We start from the raw sequence: 20,050 nt of genomic DNA, 5'->3' as shown, positions 1-20,050 counted from the left end.
GTCACCACTCGCCTGGCAGAGAGCCCCCGGCTCACGACAACGACCAGAGATCCCCCTTCACCAAGCACAGGCCCATCCCACTGCCCCACGGCACAGCCAACGAGGGGGCAGGAACAGACCCCTGCACTAAGACCAGGCACCAGCCACGTGCTGTGCACGTGCTGGACAAACAGCTGCGCACCTCCCCATAGCGAGAGATATGGCAGCACTCAGCCTACTGCACCCTAAGCCCCACACACCTACAGCCCCACTGCACCCAAAACCCCACACCCCCACACTGCCCCACTGCACCCAACCCCCCCACACACCTACAGCCCCACTGCACCCAACCCCCCCACCTACAGCCTTACTACACCCAAATCCCCACACCCCCACACCGCCCCACTGCACCCAAGCCCCCCACACACCTACAGCCCCACTGCACCCAACCCCCCCACCTACAGCCTTACTACACCCAAATCCCCACACCCCTAAAGCCCCATACAGCCCCACCACACCCAAACACACACCCACACAGCTACAGTCCCACGCAGCCCCACAGCACCCAACCCCCCCACACACCTACAGCCCCACTGCACCCAACCCCCCACACACCTACAGCCCCACTGCACCCAACCCCCCACACACCATACAACCCCACTGCACCCAAACACGCACCCACACACACCATACAAACCCACTGCACCCAACCCCCCACACACCAACAGCCCCACTGCACCCAAACCCCCACACACCTACAGCCCCACTGCACCCAAAACCCCACACCCCCACACTGCCCCCCTGCACCCCAGCCCCCACACACCTACAGCCCCACTGCACCCAACCCCACCTACAGCCTTACTACACCCAACTCCCCACACCCCTACAGCCCCATACAGCCCCACCACACCCAAACACACACCCACACAGCTACAGTCCCACACAGCCCCACAGCACCCAACCCCCCACACACCTCCAGCCCCCCGGCACCCCAACACGCACTCCACACACACCATACAACCCCACTGCACCCAACCCCCCACACACCAACAACCCCACTGCACCCAAACCCCACACACCTACAGCCCCACTGCCCCCCCACACACCTACAGCCCCACTGCACCCCCACACACCTACAGCCACCCACACACTCCTGCACCCATTGCCCTACACACTCACAGACCCCCACATGCACTGAACCCTGCACCCGCAGCCCCCCCCGCGCACACACACACACACACACACTCCCACACACTGCCTGCAGCAGAGCTTGCAGCTCGCACAGACATTCTCCGGCATTAGCACAGCTGCTGTCGCGAAGTGCTCCATCTCCCAGGAACACCCACAGACAGGCCCTGACACATCCACGCATGACTCCCTGCTCCACGGACACTGTCCCTGCGGCAGGGGGTCTCTGGTGCACAGGCCATGGGGAACCCCGAGGCTTGCAGCCCCTCCTGTCAATGCAGCACTGCTCTCGGTCACAGGCTGCCTGGCACGGAGAAGGCAGGTGCAAGATCCCTGAGAGCAGGCCCCGATCTGATATGCCAGGCCAGGATGCTGGTTCTGTGCCCAGTAGTCACAGCTCACAGCCATGTCACGGCGACCCCCACGGAAACACGGCATCAACCCAGGCCGGAGCCAAGGGGCAGGGGTCATGGCACGGACCCCGACTTGGGGGGAGCTCCTTCGGCATGACTACCTAGCTGCCTCGCTCATGCCACCATACACCTTGGCACCCACCAGGCCCCACTGCCCCCCAGCACCCAGGGGGCAGACGCTGCAGCACCACAGCACAGCTACACACAGCAGATGATGTGGCCCTGTGCTTCACCCCACAGGTCTCCCACATCCCTGCCAAGCCCCCAGGCCCCTGGTACCCCCACCAAGCGCCCGGGCCTCCTGGCACCCCCTGCCACCAAGCCCCTAGGCCTCCCACATCTCTGTCAAGCCCCGAGCGCCTGCCAAGCCCCCGGGCACATCCCACCGACCCCCCAGCACCAAGGCCCAGGCCTCCTACATCCCTGTGAAGACCCCAGGCCCCCGGCACTCACACTGGGCCCCTGCCAAGCCCCCCCCCATGAGCCCCTGGGCTCCCCTGACCCCACGTGGAGCCCAGAGACCTCCCCCATCCCTACCAAGCCCCCGGGTCCCTGCACACACCCAGCCCGGCTGCTCGGGGGGGCCGGGCCGGGCCGTGCAGCCTGGGGGCCGGGCAGCCTGGGGCCGGGCCGGGCAGCCTGGGGGCCGGGCCGGGCAGCCTGGGGGCGGGAGTTGCCATCTCCATCCCGGCTGGAGGAGCAGCCAGGCTCGCACCTCCCCGTTGCCTTGGACACGGGCTCGGGCGCCAGTCAGAGGCGGGCAGGGGAGCCGGGCGGCCCCTGGCTGGGAAGGGGGCGGGCCCAGGGCCCCGGGGATGGGCTCAGGGGTCCGCCCGCCCGGGCCTGTCCTCGGCGGGTGCCGGGTGCCAGGGTCCCCCAGCGGTGTGAGCCCGGTCAGCCCGGGGCCGGGCCCATCACCGCCGCGTCGGAGCGCCCCGCACCTCCCGCCGCCCACTCACCGCGTCCGGCTCCGGGTCCGCCGCGCCGCGCCGGGCAGAGCATGGGGCTGCGGCTGGGCTGAGGCGGGCAGCGAGCTGCGCCTCCTCCCGCCCTCCGCGCCGGGCCGGGCCGGGCGGCAGCCGAGCCTCTCCCCGCGCGCTGCAGCCCTGCAGCCTGAGTGTGTGTGAGTGTGAGTGAGTGTGTGCACAGTGCGCGCGCACTGCGTGTGTCCGTCCGTCCGTCCCTCGGCCTGGGTGCGCAGTGCGCGCGCAGTGGCTGCCTGTCAGCCTGCGTGTGCGCACAGCGGGTCCGCCTGTCCGCGCGGAGCGTGTCACTGTCAGTGTGCGCGAGCCTGTGTCTCTCTGCCCGGGGGGAGTGTCAGACGGTGTGTGGCGTGGGTGTCAGTCAGGGGGCGTGTCAGTCAGGGGGGGATGTCAGTGTGTGGCGGTGGCGGTCAGTGCGGGGTGTCAGGCAGTGTCTGGGTGTATGTCAGTCAGTGGGGGTGTGTCAGGCAGTGTGTGTCAGGCAGTGGGGGGGGGTCAGGCAGTGTGTGTCAGGCAGTGGGGGGGGTCAGGCAGTGTGTGTCAGGCAGTGCGGGGTGTCAGGCAGTGTGTGTCAGGCAGTGGGGGGGGTCAGTCAATGAGGGATGTCAGTGTCAGTATACGGCTGTGTCAGTCAGTGAGAGGGTGTCAGGTAGTGGGTGTCAGTCAGAGGGTGTCACTGTGTGGGTATATGTCAGGCAGGGGGAATGTCAGGCAGTGGGTGTCAGTCAGGGAGGTGTCACTATGTGGGTATATGTCAGGCAGTGGGTGTCAGGAAGTGGGTGTATGTCAGGCAGTGGGGGAGTGTCAGTTAGTGGGGGACGTCAGTGTCAGTATACAGCTGTGTCAGTCAGTGAGGGGGTGTCAGGTAGTGGGTGTCACTCAGGGGGTGTCACTGTATGGGTATATGTCAGGCGGTGTATGTCAGGTGGGGGGAGTGTCAGTCAGTGGTTGTCAGGCAGTATGTGTCAGGGGAGTGTCAGTCAGTGGGCGGGGTGTATGTCATGATCTCCCCCACACCCTCCAGCGCCAGCCCTCCATGAATTATTGACCAGGATGGAGGCGGCAGCCGGCTCCCATGCACCCCGCCCAGAGGAGTGCTGGCCCCCAGCCAGGCGGAAGAGCAGGGCCTATCGGCCTCATGCACAGACAGGAGAGCGCCAAGCCACATTAACCCTCCCTGTGTCGTGCCCGATCCCTCTGGAACCCGACCCCAGGAGCTAACCTGCCCCATGCCCAGAGACCCCCCCCCCGGACCCTGCCGAGGTTAACCCTGCATAGGCAGGCACTAACCCCAGCAGGAGGGCGACTGCCCAGACCTCGTCACACCCTGTCCCTGTGGGAGAGAGGGGCTGTGCCAAGCCCCCGAGAGACTCACCCTGAATCCTGCCACCCCAGGGAACAGCCTCCCGGCTAGGGGGAACCCCAGCCCCTGCGCGGGCATGGGGGGGACACCCGCAGGCCCCCTACAGTCATTCCTGGGCTTTGCCCTGTTGCAGCGGGCTGCTGTGAGTGCAGCCCCCAAAACCACCCCAGTCTCTTTGGCTACAGTCTGCCAGCAGAAACTCAGATATGGCCCATCACCGTAGCCTCAGGGCTGGCCCTCTCCCCGACACTCTCAGCCACTCCTGCTGCCCATTAGCTGCTCTCCAGGCATGCGGTGGTTAGCGCTGGGCAGCCCAGGGTGCTGGCCCCACCTGAAGCGCGAGGCCATCTGTCCTCAGCAGCGTCTCCCCAGGCGAGTCTCAGCCATGCGCAGGGGCGGCTCTAGGCATTTCGCCGCCCCAAGCACGGCAGGCAGGCTGCGTTCAGCAGCTTGCCTGCGGGACGTCCGCTGCTAATGCGGATTCGGCGGACCTCCCGCAGCCGTGCCTGCGGGAGATCCAGAAGCCGCGGGACCAGCAGACCTCCCGCAGGCAAGCTGACGAAGGCAGCCCTCCTGCCACCCCCGCAGCGCTAACAGGGCGCCCCCTGCGGCTTGCCGCCCCAAGCACGCGCTTGGCGTTCTAGGGCCTGGAGCCGCCCCTGGCCATGCACCCCCGTGGCCCAGCTCTGGCTGCCCTGGGCTTTGCAGCCCCGCGCCGGTCAGTCCTGTCTGCGGGGCTCGCTCGGTAACCAGCTCGCGGGGGAGGCTCTAAGCACACGGTGCACGGCCCAGGGCAGCCCAGTTCCGGATGCTGGGGCCAGATCGGATGTTGCCACTTCAACGGGGATGTTGACAAACCGGGCGGGGTTCAGAGAGGAGCTAGGAGGGGCGACTGGAGGGCAGAAAAGCCCACCTGGGAGTGAGAGGGCACAGGAGCCATCTGCTGAGCTCATCCAGAAGGGAGGAGACCAGCCCACGCTACAGCCACGGGCCTGGGGAGGAGCCTTCTGCCAGCGGACGGCACTTTCCTCGCGCAGAGCCAGAGCCCGGGGGGGGGACGCTGAAGCTAGACAAGCTCAGACTGGAGCTAAGCTGCCGGGTCTTAGCAGTGACGGACGGTAACTACCCACTGGAGCAGCTCGCCTGGGGCCGGGCTGCTCTGGCCAGCCCAGCACTTGGGGGCTGGACCCAGGCGTCCGGGGCACTAGGCAGGAGGCCAGACGGGGTGACCTAACATCCCATCTGACCTGACACCTCCCCCCCCCACCAAGTCATTGTGCTGGTGCCCCTCACAGCCCTGTGCTGATCTGGGCAGCGCGGCCACAGCCCAGTCCCCCTGAATTACTGAACGTGCCAAATGCCACGTTACCTGCGTGTCTGCGTGAGTCCCCTTGACTCCGGATTCACCCTGCAGCCTTAGCCCCGGGTCCTCCCCCCGATCCCAGCACCCACGGCGCTATCGCCTCACAGCAGAGGCCATGCTGCATGCTCCACATGCCATGACCCCGGGCAGCCACGGGACAGCCGTGTCTTTATCTGCAGGGCCCCCCCGGCGCGCTCTCACTGGGGGGCTCACCCCCATTTCGCAGTGGGGACACACAGAGAAAAGCCAACAATCTGGAGTGGCCTTTGATTCAGGTGCCTGCCTTTCCGGGACAGCAGCCTCAGGCCCGGGCGGCCTGGTGGGACAGCTTCCAGCACTCGGTGCCCAGGGACAGCAGCCCTGAGCCAGCCCAGGGCATGTGGGAAGCGCTGGCCCAAGGGACCTGCCCAAGGTCACCCGGGGAGTCAGTGGCAGAGGTGCTCCCAAGTCCCAGCCAGCACCCAGCCACAGCCCAGCCTGCATCACTGGGTTACACACCAGCAGGGTGCTCGGGTGCTCCTCTGGCCTCTCCTGCTGGGCTGGAACTGGCGTGGCACCGCCAGCGCTAATGCCAGCGATTTCACCAGGACCTTCTCAGGGCAAGACAGACCCGGCCACAGCGTGGGGCCAGCCCCAGCCCCCCGGAGGGCACGAGGCCTGGAGGCTGTATGGCAGCTGGGCTGGCACAGAGCCGCTTTGCTGGCTGGCCAGAGACTGGAGACTATGAGACCCATTTCAGGCACCTGATTTTACCTGAGCAGCCCCTGCCAGTGCCCGCCCGGTGCTAGCCTGTGCCCATGCCCCACATGACCCTTTCTGCGCCCCTGCACGACCCCTGCCCGTACCCCGCACGACTCCTGCCCATGACACCACACAACCCCTGCCCAGTGTGACCCCTGTCTGTGCACCCGTGCAACCCCTGCCCGTGCCCCCGTGCAACCCCTGCGCAACCCCTGCCCCCGTGCAACCCCTGCCTGTGCCCTTGTGTGACCCCTGCCCATGCCCCTGTGTGACCCCTGCCCCCGCACGACCCCTGCCTGTGCCCCGCACAACTACTGCCCATGCCCCCATGCGACCTCTGCCCATGTCACTGCACAACCCCTGCCTGTGCCCCTGTGCGACCCCTGCCCGCATCACCCAACACAAGCCCCTGCTCATGTCCCTGCACAACCCCTGCCCAGATGCCCCCAGTGCAAGCCCCTGCCCAGATGCCCCCCTTGCATAAGCCCCATCCTGCCCCATCCCTGGCTGCCACCCTCACTCTCCTGTCCTGTGTCTGTGCAGTCTGCTGCCAGCCTTGACGGGTCAGAGCGGCCCCTAGTGGCAGGGGGCTGCAGTGCAGGTGCCTCCTGGGACTGGGCCCAGCTGCAAAGGGGGAGGGGTGTGAGTGGAGGGATGACCAGCCCCTGCACTGCCCCCTCCCACAGGACAGCTAGGGGCTGGAAGTGGGAAACATGCTCCTCCCTGTCCTCTGCCCTCCTCCTGGCCTCCCTGGGGCACACAGCCTGCCTGTGCCCCCCTCCCGCTCTTCCCCAGCTCCCGAGGCAGGCACCCTTCCCCTGGCTGGGCCTTGCTGGGCTTTCAGCCCGGCCCCAGGGAAATGCCCCCGTTCTACTATAACCAAGGGCCCCGATGGTGCCACCCCGTGCCCAGACTCCTTCCAGGGTCTGCATGAGGCAGGGGTCCAGCAGCCTCCCCGCACCCCTCTCACACTGCACCCCTATGCACTGCTCCCCCATACACTGCACCCCTCCATCCCGATACTGCACTGCATCTCACACTGCACCCTCCACACACTGCACCCCACATGCAGCACCCCATCTCACACTGCACCCCCACTCACTGCTTCCACATACACTGCACCCCTCCATCCTGATACTGCACCCCATCTCACACTGCATCCCACACACTGCACACCATCTCACACTGCACCCCCATGCTGATACTGCACCCCCACCATGCACTGTAACCCATCTCACACTGCACCTCACACACTGCACCCCCATGTTGATACTTCATCCCATCTCACACACTGCACCCACCACCTGACACTGCATCCCACACACTCCACCTCATCTCACACTGCACCCCATCTCACACACTACACCCCACCCAGACACTGCACCCCCACCCACATGTTGCACCCCATACACATTGCACCCCCATCTCACCCCACACTGCACACAAGCCACTGTGATCCTGCACCCCCACCCACACACTGCACCCCATCTCACACTGCACACACCTCACCCTGTTACTGTGCCCCCCACACACACTGCACCCCTCAATTACACACACACTACACTCCCTGCGTACACACTGAACACAACCACAGCACTCGCACACTGTACCCCTCACCTGTACACACACTGCACACCCATCACTTCCACTCCCCATACACTGCACCCCATCACACACACACACACACACACACACACTCTGCACCCTGCACACACCTCACTTATACATACACTGCAGCCCCCCCTCCTATCACATCGCAGGGAGAGGCAGCTCCCACATCACACACAGATCTATTCTCCTTCATCACAACTGTGGAGGCAAGATCCGCTCCCTGGCCGGGTCACTCTGCCTGCAGTGCTCCCCTACCCTACCCCAATGGCAATAGGCAGCAGGTGGGGCAAGGGGAGCCCCACAGAGCCCACCAGCAGGGGGCCCTGTCCTACAGCCAGAGATGGGGATGCAGGTATTGGCCAGGGGCTCAGAAGCAGGGCCCACAAGCAGGGTCCTTGCTGCCTTCTGGGCCTCCCCGCCCTCCTGGCCCCAGCCTCAACACCTGCCCCAGTTCCCAGCTCTGGGCACATCCCAGCCCCCAAGCCCTGCCCTGCAGGGTGCAAACACTTGGTGCCCCCCACCCCAAGCAAACCCAGAGACTGCTCCTCCATGCACGCCCATGCTCCAGGAAACACCCTGCTGAGCTCTGGCCATTTCCCACTGACCCCAGGCCCGACTCCACTGCACACACGGCAACACCCACGCACATCTCCACGGCAACACCCCCACACTGCCTCACAATGGCCTCCAGTGCAACACAAAGCAACCCCTGCACACACCTCCACTGCAACCCCCTCACACTGCCTCGTAATCACCCTCCCCCGCATACACAGCAACGCCTGCACACACCTCCACTGCAAACCTCTCACACTGCCTCACAATGGCCTCCAGTGCAACACAAAGCAACCCCTGCACACACCTCCACTGCAACCCCCTCACACTGCCGCGTAATCACCCTCCCCTGCATACACAGCAACGCCTGCACACACCTCCACTGCAAACCTCTCAAACTGCCTCGTAATCACCCTCCCCTGCATACACAGCAACGCCTGCACACACCTCCACTGCAGCCCCCTCACACTGCCTCGTAATCACCCTCCCCCGCATACACAGCAACGCCTGCGCACACCTCCACTGCAACCCCCTCACACTGCCTCGTAATCACCCTCCCCTGCATACACAGCAACGCCTGCACACACCTCCACTGCAGCCCCCTCACACTGCCTCGTAATCACCCTCCCCCGCATACACAGCAACGCCTGTGCACACCTCCACTGCAAACCTCTCACACTGCCTCGTAATCACCCTCCCCCGCATACACAGCAACGCCTGCACACACCTCCACTGCAGCCCCCTCACACTGCCTCGTAATCACCCTCCCCCGCATACACAGCAACCCCTGCACACAACTCCACTGCAAACCCCTCACACTGCCTCGTAATCACCCTCCCCCGCATACACAGCAACGCCTGCACACACCTCCACTGCAGCCCCCTCACACTGCCTCGTAATCACCCTCCCCCGCATACACAGCAACCCCTGCGCACAGCTCCACTGCAGCCCCCTCACACTGCCTCGTAATCACCCTCCCCCGCATACACAGCAACGCCTGCTCACACCTCCACTGCATCCCCCTCACACTGCCTCGTAATCACCCTCCCCCGCATACACAGCAACCCCTGCACACACCTCCACTGCAGCCCGCGCACCAGGCCGCGTAATCACCCTCCCCCGCATACACAGCAACCCCTGCACACACCTCCACTGCAACCCCCTCACACTGCCTCGTAATCACCCTCCCCCGCATACACAGCAACCCCTGCACACACCTCCACTGCAACACCCTCACACTGCCTCACAATGGCCTCCAGTGCAACACAAAGCAACCCCTGCACACACCTCCACTGCAGCCCCCTCACACTGCCTCGTAATCACCCTCCCCCGCATACACAGCAACGCCTGCACACACCTCCACTGCAAACCTCTCACACTGCCTCGTAATCACCCTCCCCCGCCTACACAGAAACGCCTGCACACCCCACCACTGCAACCCCCTCACACTGCCTCGTAATCACCCTCCCCGCATACACAGCAACCCCTGCACACCTCCACTGCAACCCCCTCACACTGCATCGTAATCACCCTCCCCCGCATACACAGCAACGCCTGCACACACCTCCACTGCAACCCCCTCACACTGCCTCGTAATCACCCTCCCCCGCTGTGACGTTATTGATATAAATGGGGACCATATAGAACATGGGTTGCAACCAAGGTCCTGTAGTGGCACCAAATCCTAAGTAAAGGGGGTCATATAAGGTGTCTAAGACCAGGTTCCGGGTTGCTGGTTATAATTATGCTGTCTGTATGTCTGTATCATTTTTAGTTGAAGTTATGAATGTTGGCTCCATGCTGTCAGTATTTCAAGTTTGTGCTGTGCTTCTGGGGGAAGCCTCCCAGACAAGCTGGTGTTAGCTCTGCCTAGCCTGTTTGATGGCCCATTAAGGACCATTAAGGACACAATGGACCCATGGAGAGAAGGCAGACACGCCTTGTGACTCAGCAAAGTATGCAGGGACTGGCCCATGTGACTCCAGGCTCCATGTTGCTGTGATTTTCCACAGTGAAGACAAAGAGGTTCTTACACCTGGAAAAGTCTATATAAGGCCAATGCCTCATCTCCATCTTGTCTTCAATCCTGCTTCTGACCTCTGGAGGGACTTTGCCACAAACTGAAGCTCTACACCAGGGACTGAGGACCCATCCCAGCGGGGGATGTTCCAGAGACTTAATCTAAACCTGCAGTTTACTCCAGCACTGCTGCAAGCCTGAACTAAGAACTTTGCCATTACTGTATGTAATTGATTCCATTTAACCAATTCTACCTCTCTTCTCTACCTTTTTCCCTTTGTAAATAAACCTTTAGATTTTAGATTCTAAAGGATTGGCAACAGCGTGATTTGTGGGTAAGGTCTGATGTGTATATTGACCTGGGTCTGGGGCTTGGTCCTTTGGGATCGAGGGAACCTTTTTCTTTTATTGGGGTGTTGGTTTTCATAACCATTTATCCCCAGGACGAGTGCACTGGTGGTGATACTGGGAGACTGGAGTGTCTAAGGAAATTGCTTGTGTGACTTGTGGTTAGCCAGTGGGGTGAGACCAAAGTCCCTTTTGTCTGGCTGGTTTGGTTTGCCTTAGAGGTGGAAAAACCCCAGCCTAGGGCTGTAACTGCCCTGTTTAAGCAATTGGTCCTGATTTGGCACTCTCAGTTGGGTCCCGCCAGAACCGCTCCGTCACACCCGCATACACAGCAACCCCTGCACACACCTCCACTGCAACCCCCTCACACTGCCTCGTAATCACCCTCCCCCTCATACACAGCAACGCCTGCGCACATCTCCACTGCAACCCCCTCACACTGCCTCGTAATCACCCTCCCCCGCATACACAGCAACCCCTGCACACACCTCCACTGCAAACCTCTCACACTGCCTCGTAATCACCCTCCCCCGCATACACAGCAACGCCTGCACACACCTCCACTGCAACCCCCTCACACTGCCTCGTAATCACCCTCCCCCGCATACACAGCAACCCCTGCACACACCTCCACTGCAGCCCCCTCACACTGCCTCGTAATCACCCTCCCCCGCATACACAGCAACGCCTGCACACACCTCCACTGCAAACCTCTCACACTGCCTTGTAATCACCCTCCCCCGCATACACAGCAACGCCTGCACACACCTCCACTGCAACCCCCTCACACTGCCTCGTAATCACCCTCCCCCTCATACAAAGCAACCCCTGCACACACCTCCACTGCAACCCCCTCACACTGCATCGTAATCACCCTCCCCCGCATACACAGCAACGCCTGCACACACCTCCACTGCAAACCTCTCACACTGCCTCGTAATCACCCTCCCCCGCATACACAGCAACGCCTGCACACACCTCCACTGCAACCCCCTCACACTGCCTCGTAATCACCCTCCCCCGCATACACAGCAACCCCTGCACACACCTCCACTGCAACCCCCTCACACTGCCTCGTAATCACCCTCCCCCGCATACCCAGCAACCCCAGCACACACCTCCACTGCGACCCCCTCACACTGCCTCGGAATCACCTCCCGCATACACAGCAACGCCTGCACACACCTCCACTGCAACCCCTCACACTGCCTCGTAATCACCCTCCCCCGCATACACAGCAACCCCTGCACACACCTCCACTGCAACCCCCTCACACTGCATCGTAATCACCCTCCCCCGCATACACAGCAACGCCTGCACACACCTCCACTGCAAACCTCTCACACTGCCTCGTAATCACCCTCCCCCGCATACACAGCAACGCCTGCGCACACCTCCACTGCAACCCCCTCACACTGCCTCGTAATCACCCTCCCCCGCATACACAGCAACGCCTGCGCACACCTCCACTGCAACCCCCTCACACTGCCTCGTAATCACCCTCCCCCGCATACACAGCAACCCCTGCACACACCTCCACTGCAGCCCCCTCACACTGCCTCGTAATCACCCTCCCCCGCATACACAGCAACGCCTGCGCACATCTCCACTGCAAACCTCTCACACTGCCTCGTAATCACCCTCCCCCGCATACACAGCAATGCCTGCGCACACCTCCACTGCAGCCCCCTCACACTGCCTCGTAATCACCCTCCCCCGCATACACAGCAACGCCTGTGCACACCTCCACTGCAGCCCCCTCACACTGCCTCGTAATCACCCTCCCCCGCATACACAGCAACGCCTGCGCACACCTCCACTGCAACCCCCTCACACTGCCTCGTAATCACCCTCCCCCGCATACACAGCAACCCCTGCGCATACCTCCACTGCAACCCCCTCACACTGCCTCGTAATAAACCTCCCCCTCATACACAGCAACACCTGCACACACCTCCACTGAAGCCCCCTCACACTGCCTCGTAATCACCCTCCCCCGCATACACAGCAACCCCTGCACACACCTCCACTGCAAACCACTCACACTGCCTCGTAATCACCCTCCCCCGCATACACAGCAACCCCTGCACACACCTCCACAGCAGCACCCACACACTGCCGCGCAATCACCCTCCACCGCACACACACCAACGCCTGCACACATCTCCACTGCAAACCTCTCACCCTGCCTCGTAATCACCCTCCCCCGCATACACAGCAACCCCTGCACACACCTCCACTGCAACCCCCTCACACTGCCTCGTAATCACCCTCCCCCGCATACACAGCAACGCCTGCGCACACCTCCACTGCAACCCCCTCACACTGCCTCGTAATCACCCTCCCCCGCATACACAGCAACGCCTGCACACACCTCCACTGCAACCCCCTCACACTGCCTCGTAATCACCCTCCCCCGCATACACAGCAACGCCTGCACACATCTCCACTGCAACCCCCTCACACTGCCTCGTAATCACCCTCCCCCGCATACACAGCAACGCCTGCGCACACCTCCACTGCAAACCTCTCACACTGCCTCGTAATCACCCTCCCCCGCATACACAGCAACGCCTGCGCACACCTCCACTGCAAACCTCTCACACTGCCCTGCACTCAGCCTCCACCTCACACAAGGCAGTCCCTGCACACACCTACACCTCAGCACCGCCACACTGCCTCACAATCACCCTCCACTGTGACAGGCAGCAACCCCCACTGTGACAAAGTGGGAATTTCTCATGGTACTTTGGATGAGAATCGTGTGCCTCAGTTTCCCCTATATGCTACATATTTAGCCAGGTGGTGGGCGAAGGATGTTTACTATTGGCAGACAGCCAGATGTGGTTGTTGCCTAGCTGCCTGGGCCCCACGCCCATGGAGAACCCAGAAGACAATGCCCCTGACATCTGGTTGTCTAGCAACAAATGACTATGGCCGCCAATCCCCCCTGCTGGAAACCAGCCAGCGGGGCCCCGATGGAGAACAAAGAGCTGAGGTGGATGGTCGGGTGACCATGTTTGCCTGGGATGTGGACCCAGGCCTGAGGGAGGAGTTTGGTTAGCTGAGGGGCGTCTGCTGGAAGCAGGAACAAGCCTGCGGGAGGTCTCTGGGCTCTAGTCTGACCCACTTGGACTTGGCTGCGACTTTTCCGCTCTCTCTATGAACCCAGGGTCTTCCTATGCTGTGCTCCAGACAGTTAACAAATCCTTCCCTTACCCCGCTGGCCGAGAGGCACTGCAGACTAAACTGGGGGTGCATTGCTCCCTATGGGGTACAAGTCTCACTGCAGGGTCCAATCCAGGTGGACTCAGCAGGAGCTCACACCATGACCCAGGGGGGCTGAAGGGCTCCGAGGGTCGGTTCCCGCAGGCGGTGAAGCCGAAGGGCTGACCCCAGTGACAGAGTGTGACCCTAGGGGGGCTGACACACTGAAGGGGTCCTTGTCACGGAGTGTGGGGGAGTCAGGGCCCGGCACCCCCCAGTCCCTGCGATTCCCCGGGACTCTCAGCCAGCCAGTAACACAGAGGTTTATTAGTCGACAGGAACCCAATCCCAAGCAGGGCGTGTAGGTACAACCAGGACCCCTCAGCCAGGTCCCTCCGGGGGCCAGGATCTTAGACCCCAGACTTGGGGTTCGCTGCCTCTTCCCAGCCAGCCCAAAACTGAAACCAAAACCCCTCCAGCCAGCTCACCCCCCCCTTCTCTCCCCCTCTCCCTTTGTCCAGCTTCCTGGGCAAAGGTGTTGACTCCCCCCACCCCCTGCCTGGCTCAGGTTACAGGCTCAGGTCCTGTCCCTCACCTAAAGTCACCCCTGCTCTCCCATCCCCCACGCAGACAGTTCCTACTGCGTCACAGTGGGACAGACTGAGGCTGGCCTGACCCCCAGAGACCCTGGCCAGGAAGCTCCCACTGCCTAGCGATGCCATTGCGACTCTGCCCTAAGCCCATGAACCCTGAGGAGCGAGCACAAGTGGCAGGCTGGCATGGCCCCCACTCCGATCGCAGTGTGCAGGTGGGGAGGACCAGGGACGGGGCCTGCAGACAGCGGGCATGGGAGAGGGGAGCCCAGCAAACCCCCCGGCAGGAAGGTGGATCCATCTGGGGACTTGCGGTTGGTGACACATCGGGAAGTGCGGGGCCAGGCTGTGCCAGGCCAGGAAGCCCTGCAGGAGCTCGGGCCTCGTCTGCACTAGGGAGTGGCGCTGCTCTGACTGCAGCATTGTTGTAGCCGGGTTGGCCCCACGATAGCAGAGAGACAAGGCGGGTGTTGGGCACCTCAGCCAGAGCACTAAGTGCCCCATGGCGGCTATGTGGGTGCCCCAGACAATCCCTGCGCTCTCGAGTGAACGCACACAGGACAGTGAGAAAAGAGAAAAACACGATGTCACCCCCAGGCGAGCACTTTTCCCACAGCGACCGCTCCACGGCTGATCTCTCAGCCCTCGTCCTCAAACCACCACACTGGCTTTCCGGCTCATCACAGCAACCCCCCATGTGCTAACAGACCCCTGCACCCAGAACAGGCCCTGACAACGCATGGTCACTGCTTGGGCGGCACTCTCTGTCCCCTCGTCTTTAGCTGTGACACTCGCTGCCTCTCCCCGGTGGCTCACAGCTTGTCTCTCGCACCCCAGGAGTAAGAGATCTGCCCCCCCCCCTCGAAGGAGGTGTGTTACAGTGGCACAGCCCCTAGTGTGGCTGCAGCTACGTGTGGACATTGGTGTTATCCTGGGTAGCTCTCCCCATAGGCAAGGGAACAAGCTGCACTGAGATAAGATGCCGTTAGACCAACGTACCTGAGTCCACAGCAGGGCCTGCTCTGCTAGGACTGTAGCACGGACCAATTCTCCCAGTGAAAACTCTGCGCAGGCCAGGCCTTTCGCTGCTCCAGCCCCTGCGTTGCCGGGCAGTGACCCCAAGGCAGAGACACTCCCCCAGACAGACAGGAGGCTGCAGTGAAGGGCTCTGCAGCACCCTCCCCCGGGACGGGGGACCAGCCAAACGGGAGCCCGAGGGACACTGGGGGAGAAGCTAGAGCACAGGCATGTTACAGAGATGCAGCCAGAACAGCCCCACTGGGCACCTACGCACCAGCCAGCGCCCTGCTGCCCACGGGCTCCCCAGCAAGCCCTGCCTGCGGCACAGGTCCGAGCTGCCGAGCCAGCACTGAGCAGTTAGCAGGGCCGTGACTCGGGGCTGTGATCAGCCACCCCTCACCCATCGGCAGGAACAAGGGCACCTGGAGATGCAGACCCAGCCACAATGCACAGCCTGGGCCTCCGCCAGGGAAATGGGGCAGAACCGGAGTTGGGGAGCAGCCCCGCCCAGCTGCCCGAAGCGCCAGATGTGGCACACCCAGAGCCCTTGTGCCAATGAAGCTATTACCACTGGAACCGTGCGCTGCCCCCGGCCCAGAGAACAGGGAGCACCATCTCCTGCCCGGCCACAGTGCCCTCTGGCTGCTCCAGCCCCAGCCGTAAGAGACACAAGGGGCAGGCCCAGGGCTTTCAAATACCTGCACCCATTCCTGGCTGCCAAGTCCTTCCCCCAACCCTGCCTCCCCGTGCACCCTCCTCTGGCTGCAGAGTCTAGGCAGCCCATTGCCACAGGCTGCACCAATCCCCAGACCCACCGTCCCCCTGCCCACACCAGCCACACCACAACTCCGGCCGGCTGGGTCATTCACCCCTCACACAAAGGGGACCCTGGCAGGGGGAGGGGAGGGACCTGGCCCTATGGGGGGCCTGGCTGCATGGAGAGCCCCGTGGGGTGGAGGGGTCCTGGCCCCCCACACTCTCGTAGGCGCCACTGGCTGTGTGGGGAGAGCGCCCCCTGCTGGCCCCCACCCGCTGTGTGGGGAGAGCGCCCCCTGCTGAGTCCCACCCAGCTCCCTGCAGCACAGGCCCCATAGCGCTGCCTTGGGTGCAGCACTGACAGAGGGAGGAGAGCGCCCCCTGCAGTCTCATCTCAGGCTGTGCAGCTCAGCTCCTGACCCTGCCTGACCCTCCGCAGCCATAGCTCAGTGACTATCAGCGTCCGTGAGGCTGAGGGGTGCGGGGACGGCACGCACCAGCGCCCTGGTCAGCGAGGAGCCCCACGCTGGCCTAACGCCGCGCTGGCATGTCCATGAGCCTTGGGCATGGGGGTGCTCGGCCCCTCCATGCCTTGGAGCATCTGCAGCCCGGGAGGGTCGGAGCAGGAGGTGGGGACCTGGGAAACACGCGCCCCTAACCGAGGGGTGCGGGACCCTGCCCTGGGTGCCAGGGCGCCCTCTCCAGCCGCATCCTGGGGGTCCCAGCTCCCACACTCCACAGCATCCCACTGGGGCTCCTACCTCTCTGTGGGCTGCCACACGTGTGCTGGCTGTCCTGGGCTCCTTGTGCAGCGGCCCCCGTGCTCCCTGGGGCTGCTCCCGCCGGCTGGGAGCAGGGTTCTGCTTTGCACCCTTCTTCCTTCTCTTCTGCAGGCGACAGACCAGAAACAAGGCAAAGGGGCCTTGTCAGTCCCAGCCGGGAGTGCCCCCGGGCACCCCGGCCAGGCCCTAGCCCAGCCCCAGCCCACCCTGCTGCCATGACGCCGGGCCGGCAGGCTCCCCCAGCGCACGGCACCAGCATGTTCTCTGCAGCGCCCCCTGCTGGGAGAGGCCGGGGCTGGGGTAGCCGGGAGCACCCCCCAGCCAGCTCCTGCCCCACTCCCCACAGCGCCCCCTGCTGGGACAGGCCGGGGCTGGGGTCGCCGGGAGCCCCCCCCCCAGCCAGCTCCTGCCCCACTCCCCACAGCACCCCCTGCTGGGAGAGGCCGGGGCTGGAAAGCCGGGAGCTCCCCGCCAGCCAGTCTCTGCCCCGCTCCCCACAGCGCCCCCTGCTGGGACAGGCCGGGGCTGGGGTAGCCGGGAGCTCCCCGCCAGCCAGCTCCTGCCCCGCTCCCCACAGCGCCCCCTGCTGGGAGAGGCCGGGGCTGGAAAGCCGGGAGCCCCCCCCCCAGCCAGCTCCTGCCCCAGTCCCCACAGCGCCCCCTGCTGGGACAGGCCGGGGCTGGAAAGCCGGGAGCTCCCCCCAAGCCAGCTCCTGCCCCGCTCCCCACAGCGCCCCCTGCTGGGGGAGGCCGGGGCTGGAAAGCCTGGAGCTGCCCCCCAGCCAGCGCCCTGCCCCGCTCCCCACAGCGCCCCCTGCTGGGAGAGGCCGGGGCTGGAAAGCCTGGAGCTGCCCCCCAGCCAGCGCCCTGCCCCGCTGGGAGTGGGCAGCCGAGTACTGTGGCTGCGAGGGGGGCTGTGCACAGTAACTCACTGTCTCCCAGTGAAGCGCTTTGTGCTGGGCCCAGCCGCTGGCTCGGCGATTAAGCGGTGGTGAAGTGACTTCCCTCATTAGCAGCCCAGACAATAGGCGCCTTTCACCACCGGGCTCTGCCCCACTGGCCTGTGAATGGGCCCCTGGAGAGCCAGGACAAAGGTCCCAGTGCACGTGGCCCTGCCCTGGGATGGCGCAGACCTGCTGGGGGCAGGGCACCGGCTCTGGGGGATCTGCGGGCAGGTGGTGCTTTGCAGACAGACGAAGGGGGGCTCCCCACAGCTGCTGTCCAGGGGGCCGGGGACAGCAGCTGAGCTGAGAGGGGGACAAGGAATGCCACAGGGAGCGAGGAGAGAGCGAGTGAGTGTGGCAGTGACCATGCGGCCAGATGGAGGTGGGAGAGACGGGGACGGTGCATCCGGGACACAGGTGGGGACGTTATTGATTGATTTACACACGGGAACTGGTGAGACGTGGGAGAACTGCTCCCCAGGACGGGGGGCGCGGGCACCGGGGGGCTTCTTTGCCCTCATGATTTGTGAGAGGAACAAGCCTGAGCAGCAGCAGGACGTCCCTGGCCTGGCCGGGGTCACGGGGAGGCGGAAGCAGTGCAAAGGGACGCGACTCTTACCTCCGAGCTGGCCTGAGATCTCCCGCCTCCCGACTGCTTGCCTGGAAAAGAGGCATACACGCTCTCAGGGGACAGACGGACACACGCGGGACTGACTCAATCGTTAGAGTGTTTGAGATGGTACCACACTGCCCTACGTGGCACGGTGCCCCACACTGCCCCACTCGCACACCACAGCACCCCATATACTGCACCGCCACATGCGCTGGGCCCCACGCCGCACCGCCCTACGCAGCACACTACCCCACACCCACACCGCTCCGTGCACCATACCGCCCCATCAGGCTCCCAACACACCCCTCCCTCGCGCTGGCTGTCCGCTCCGGACGCTGGGTCCCCTTTGACAGGCAGGGTGTCCCTAGGGCGGCTACAGACACTCCCGCCCCTCCCTGCCTGGGCACTGCGTGCCTCTGCTAGGGCATTGTTTGCAGCAGCACCCCACTGCGAGCGCCGGGCTGACTGGGTTTGTGCCAGTGCATGCCCATGCGAGTACGCATGCCAGCGTGTGCCCAGGTGGGCGTCTGTGTGTGTCAGCGCATGTATTTATGTGCTGGGCGTGCCCACGTGACTCGTGTTTGCACTCACCCACGTATCGACCGGTGCCCACGTGAGTGCTTGTCACCCTGTGGGCACAGGCACCGAGTGGCGCATGCCATGGCATATCTCAGCCCTGCCCCAGTGGGATCCAGACTCACCCCTCCTCAGCGACTCTGGAGTCACACCACACCCTGGGCTCAGAGCGCGGCCCCATCGCCCGTACTGGTCCGGGCTCTGCCTGGCCTGCTAGCCTGCCGCCGTGCCTGGCTGCCCTGGCCTGCCACATTACTCTGGGCGTTGGAACGGCAGAGCCGCAGGGCGCGCTGGGAGCTGCTGGAAGGAAGCCGGGGCCCCCTGTGCGCACAGATAAACGGCCACAGACACTAACGCCTGGGAGCAGACACCCCACCCCCGTCAGGCCTGGCTGCTCCCATTCTGAGAGGGGGCAGCAGTTCCAGAGCCACCCCCCAGCGCACCCAGCCAGGGAGGAGCACCAGCCTCGCGGCCTGCGGCTGTGGGTAGCAGCGGGGGCAGGCAGGGAGCCGAGCAGTCTGCTTACTGCTCCAGCCCCGAGCAAATGGGGAACAATGCCTGAGCTAACGGCGCACTGCCACCCAGGCTTCCCTCGCCCCACGCCCAGCACCATACGCACCCGTCCCGCAGCAAGCGTGTGCCGGAGGAAGGAGATCTGCTTGGAACCGCTTCTTTCCCCAGCTGGGATCGGTGAGCAGACAGGCAGCGCTGAGCAAGTCAGCCACAGCCCTGAGCGTCCTCCCAGCGCCCCGCCCGCTCCCCGGCAGCTCTGCCTGCAGCAGTGCCCGTGGCGTGGGAGCGTGGGACGTCCGCTCGGCACATCACAGCAAGGGCACTGCAGTGGCAGGCTGGCTTGTTCTGCGGTGCCAGTGCCCAGGTGTGATCTCAGCTGGGCGAGTCGCAGCCCACAGCCATGGCACTTGTGCTGTGCAAAAGGCTGGCTCAGTGCATGGCTAGGGGCCATGCGGGAGGTGGGGGGAGCTCTCCTCGGAGCTGGCGC

General features: G+C 63.8%; 1 protein-coding gene across 4 annotated transcripts in view; it reads right to left on the bottom strand.

Annotated features, from left to right (window-relative positions):
• Positions 1-19,788, bottom strand: part of PLEC (plectin) — a 155,577-nt gene extending 135,789 nt beyond the window's left edge. For 2 of the 4 annotated variants that reach the window (XM_039521308.1, XM_039521310.1), the window contains exons 1-3: positions 19,176-19,288; positions 18,481-18,521; positions 16,898-17,023 (exon numbers count right to left, since the gene is read on the bottom strand). The gene's annotated coding sequence lies outside the window, so the exon portion shown is untranslated. Of the gene's footprint in view, positions 1-16,897; positions 17,024-18,480; positions 18,522-19,175; positions 19,289-19,669 lie in introns of those variants that run through there. The other 2 variants (XM_039521309.1, XM_039521312.1) reach the window with 2 other exon arrangements.
• Between the last annotated feature and the right edge of the window lie 262 nt (positions 19,789-20,050).

The sequence above is a fragment of the Mauremys reevesii genome, linkage group 2 (genome assembly GCF_016161935.1).
Source record: "Mauremys reevesii isolate NIE-2019 linkage group 2, ASM1616193v1, whole genome shotgun sequence".
Classification (NCBI taxonomy): Eukaryota; Metazoa; Chordata; order Testudines; family Geoemydidae; genus Mauremys; species Mauremys reevesii.
The sequence above is the reverse complement of the archived record's forward strand: the minus strand, read 5'-3'. Positions and strand labels throughout refer to the sequence as shown.